The following is a 5000-nucleotide window of genomic DNA, read 5'->3' as shown; positions in this document are numbered from 1 at the left end:
CAACGCATGGGCGCGCGCACGACAATTTAATGCCACGCCCACGCCAGCGTAGAGCTCTCCTCGCAATCCCCAAGCTCGGCGGTCCGCACCAGCCGCGTCGGCCAGGCCTCCATCTTGCGAGCACGGGCAGCTGCCACCGCAGCCGGAGGCGAAGGATCTCGAAGGGACAAGGGACAGGCCGCGGGGGGGAACGACAGGGACAATCATGCGGGGGGCTGTCAGCCCCGGCTCGCAAGACGGAGGCCAGGCCTCGGCAGCGGGCACGTCACGCCACGAGGTCGGGGATTGCGAGGAGAGCCAACGCATGGGCGCGCGCACGGCAATTTAATGCCACGCCCACGCCAGCGTAGAGCTCTCCTCGCAATCCCCAAGCTCGGCGGTCCGCACCAGCCACGTCGGCCAGGCCTCCGACTTGCGAGCAGGGGCAGCGGCCACCGCCGCCGTGACGTCGCGGCAAGCAGACAGCCGCGCAGCAGCTGCCAGCACCTTGGCACAAGCACGGCAAATGAATGCCACGCCCACGCCGCGGATAAGCAGCCCCAACGCGCCCGACGGCTTGGAGCGGGTCCCGAAGACGGTGGCCGGAATCGGGTCGTCGCCGGCCGGAAAACGGGTCATCGATGCCGGCAATACTTCGGGCCATGAGGCCCCCCACCTTAGTCCGAGTTTAGCAACAGCCCACATATCCCCCGCGGCAGGCCTATGGGCGCCAGGCCAGCGCGCCCCATGGCCAGTCAGGGGGCACCCCCCTAAAGAGCAATAAGTGTCATTGAAGCTCTGGCAGGGGGAGACACTACTAGGTCCCAGCTGTCACCCCCCCTCTAAAAAATTCATTTCTTGGTATTTTGAGCTGAAATTTTGCACAGAGGTTGGCAAAAATCCAATCCAACTTTATTAATTTTTCCAGAATTTTTCGAGGTCGGGAAGTATTTTTTTTTATTTTCCTACCATTAAAAATCGAGGAAATCGGAAAAAATAGGAACCGGCCCGGAATGACCCCAAATTCAGTGGGCAGCCTCATAAAAATATGGCTGATTTTACTGGATTGATTTCATGTGGAAAGCACGACGTTTTGTTGTAGGAATGCGGGAACCCCGGCGGCTCGCCTGCCGCGGCCAGCGACGTCGGGCTGGCCCCTGCAGCGCCTAGCCTCTCCCACGCGGGGGGCAGGCCAGAACGCGGGGGGCCAGGGCCCGAAGGCAGCCCCCCCGCGGGCGAGAGAGCAAGCCAGCAGGGGCTGTCGCCTGCCGCGGCCAGCGACGTCGGGCTGGCCCCTGCAGCGCCTAGCCTCTCCCACGCGGGGGGCAGGCCAGAACGCGGGGGGCCAGGGCCCGAAGGCAGCCCCCCCGCGGGCGAGAGAGCAAGCCAGCAGGGGCTGTCGCCTGCCGCGGCCAGCGACGTCGGGCTGGCCCCTGCAGCGCCTAGCCTCTCCCCCGCAGGGGGCAGGCCAGAACGCGGGGGGCCAGGGCCCGAAGGCAGCCCCCCCGCGGGCGAGAGAGCAAGCCAGCAGGGGCTGTCCGCGCGTCGCGCGGCGCGGCATGGCTGCGGGGGCCGCGCGCGCGCGCCCAAGCGCCCAAGGGCCCCCAAGGGCCCCAGGCCCTCAGGCCCCAGCGCCCCAGCGCCCAGCGCGGGCGGGCGCGCGCGCGCGTGTGGTCTTTGAGGGGCGCCGGCCTGGTGGCTCCCTAAAGAGCAATAAGTGTCATTGCAGCTCTGGCAGGGGGAGACACTACTAGGTCCCAGCTGTCACCCCCCCTCTAAAAAATTCATTTCTTGGTATTTTGAGCTGAAATTTTGCAGAGAGGTTGGCAAAAATCCAATCCACCTTCATTAATTTTCCCAGAATTTTTCGAGGTCGGGAAGTATTTGTTTTAATTTTCCTACCATTAGAAATCGAGTAAATCCGCAAAACTAGGAACCGGCCCGGAATGACCCCAAATTCAGTGGGCAGCCTCATAAAAATATGGCTGATTTTACTGGATTGGTTTCATGTGGAAAGCACGACGTTTTCTTGTAGGAATGCGGGAACCCCGGCAGCTCGCCTGCCGCGGCCAGCGACGTCGGGGACGCTGGCCTGCGCTGTCGAGCCCGCGAGGGCTGTCTCCGCGGCAGGCCCCCCCTGAACGGGGCACGACAGGCCACCGCGCTGGCTCGTCCAGCGTCGACAGTCCCTCGTCCAGGTTTCAGATCGCGCCAAGTCGAACCCATGACCTGCTCAAGCCATCGTGCGCTGCCGAATTCGCATCTGCGTGTAGGCTGCCATTCCACGCGGCAGCCCCTGTTTTCGTCAGCGTGCCCCCCTGACGAATTTTCCTGCCTGGCCCAGTCCAGCGTCCAGCCCCTGTTCGTCGAAAAATCTGCGCTGCTGATTTTCCACGACGAGCCTACTTTCGTCAGCGTGCCCCCCTGACGAATTTTCCTGCCTGGCCCGGCCAGTCCAGCCCCTGTTCGTCGAAAAATCTGCGCTGCCGATTTTCCACGCGGCAGCCCCTGTTTTCGTCAGCGTGCCCCCCTGACGAATTTTCCTGCCTGGCCCGGCCAGTCCAGCCCCTGTTCGTCGAAAAATCTGCGCTGCCGATTTTCCACGCGGCAGCCCCTCTTTTCGTCAGCGTGCCCCCCTGACGAATTTTCCTGCCTGGCCCGGCCGGTCCAGCATCCAGCCCCTGTTCGTCGAAAAATCTGCGCTGCCGATTTTCCACGCGGCAGCCCCTCTTTTCGTCAGCGTGCCCCCCTGACGAATTTTCCTGCCTGGCCCGGCCGGTCCAGCATCCAGCCCCTGTTCGTCGAAAAATCTGCGCTGCCGATTTTCCACGCGGCAGCCCCTGTTTTCCTCAGCGTGCCCCCCTGACGAATGTTCGTCGAAAAATCTGCGCTGCCGATTTTCCACGCGGCAGCCCCTGTTTTCCTCAGCGTGCCCCCCTGACGAATGTTCGTCGAAAAATCTGCGCTGCCGATTTTCCACGCGGCAGCCCCTCTTTTCGTCAGCGTGCCCCCCTGACGAATTTTCCTGCCTGGCCCGGCCGGTCCAGCATCCAGCCCCTGTTCGTCGAAAAATCTGCGCTGCCGATTTTCCACGCGGCAGCCCCTCTTTTCGTCAGCGTGCCCCCCTGACGAATGTTCGTCGAAAAATCTGCGCTGCCGATTTTCCACGCGGCAGCCCCTCTTTTCGTCAGCGTGCCCCCCTGACGAATTTTCCTGCCTGGCCCGGCCGGTCCAGCATCCAGCCCCTGTTCGTCGAAAAATCTGCGCTGCCGATTTTCACCGACGAGCCTACTTTCGTCAGCGTGTCCCCTTGACGAATTTCCCTGCCTGGCCTGGACAGTCCATCTTCCAGCCCATGTTCATCGAAAAATCTGCGCTGCCGATTTCCCCGACGAACCTGCAGCTGCACAAATCTGCGCTGCCGATTTCCCCCCCTGTCGGCATGGCTGCCGCTGCCCCGATGTCCAGACCAACAGTCTTTTTTGTCGACTTTGCCGATTTTGTCCGCGCTGCCGATTCCAACACTACCCCCTGCATCCAAACCAGCATTGTTTCGTCAGCTCTTCCCCTGATGATTTTAGCCCTGTAACAAACAGTAGGCCTCCAATCCCGCCAACGGGAGCCAAGTTGATAGGGAAGAGAATTGAATGACGCGCCTGGTCCTCGCACCCCGCCACCCGAGGGGCCTTTTTCCCGGCAGCCTCTGAAAAACTCTAGCTTTCACGGTCCTCGCCGCCCCTCACCACCATGGCAGGCCTCTAATCCCACCCATCAGCAGTTGTAGCCGATAGGGCAGTGATTTGAATGACGCGTCGCGGGCCGCCGGGTCATCTCACCCGGCCATTAATTGGAGCGTTTTTGGCTGGCCGAGGATGGGGGGATGGATCTCTTCTTCCGAAAAAGCAAACAGTACATCGGGAGTTATGTTGACGGGGCATGGAATTGAATGACCCGTCGCGGGCCGCCGGGTCATCTCACCCGGCCATCCCGGGGAGCGTTTTTCCCGGCAGCATCGGGGAAACTCTTGCTTTCACTGCCCGCTGCCCAAGTCCCCACTCGCATCGGCCCCCCGCGCCAACAAGCCAACGCTGCCGAATCGGCAGACACTGCTGCCGAGTCTGCCGACACTGCCCCGCGGGCTGCCACTGCCCCAGTGTCTAAACCAGCGGTCTTTCTCATCGAGCCTTGGACTATCCAGTCCGTCCTGACTCATCGCCAGCACCTGCTGCCGATTCTGCCGACTTTGCCGATTTTCTCGGCGCTGCCGATTCCAACACTGCGCCCACCGTGTCTGAACCAGCGCTGTTTCCTCAGCGTGTCCCCTCGACGAATTTTCCTGCCTGGCCTGGACAGTCCACCGTCCAGCCCGTGTTCGTCGAAAAATCTGCGCTGCCGATTCTGCCGACTTTGCCGATTTCGTCGGCGCTGCCGATTCCACCACTGCCCGCCGTGCCTGAACCAGCGCTGTTTCGTCAGCGTGTCCCCTCGACAAATTTTCCTGCCTGGCCTGGACAGTCCATCGTCCAGCCCATGTTCGTCGCAAAATCTGCGCTGCCGATTTTCCCCGACGAACCTGCAGCCGCACAAATCTGCGCTGCCGAATCTGCCGACACTGTCCCGCGGGCTGCCACTGCCCCAGTGTCTAAACCAGCAGTCTTTCTCGTCGAGCCTTGGACTATCCAGCCCGTCCAGACCCATCGCCAGCACCCGCTGCCGATTCTGCCGACTTTGCCGATTTCGTCGGCGCTGCCGATTCCAACACTGCCCGCCGTGCCTGAACCAGCGCTGTTTCGTCAGCGTGTCCCCTCGATGAATTTTCCTGCATGGCCCGGCCAGTCCAGCGTCCAGCCCATGTTCGTCGAAAAATCTGCGCTGCCGATTCTGCCGACTTTGCCGATTTCGTCGGCGCTGCCGATTCCAACACTGCCCCCCGTGCCTGAACCAGCGCTGTTTCGTCAGCGTGTCCCCTCGACAAATTTTCCTGCCTGGCCTGGACAGTCCATCGTCCAGCCCATGTTCGT

The sequence above is a fragment of the Populus nigra genome, chromosome 2, assembly GCF_951802175.1.
Source record: "Populus nigra chromosome 2, ddPopNigr1.1, whole genome shotgun sequence".
Lineage (NCBI taxonomy): Eukaryota > Viridiplantae > Streptophyta > Magnoliopsida > Malpighiales > Salicaceae > Populus > Populus nigra.
The sequence above is the reverse complement of the archived record's forward strand: the minus strand, read 5'-3'. Positions refer to the sequence as shown.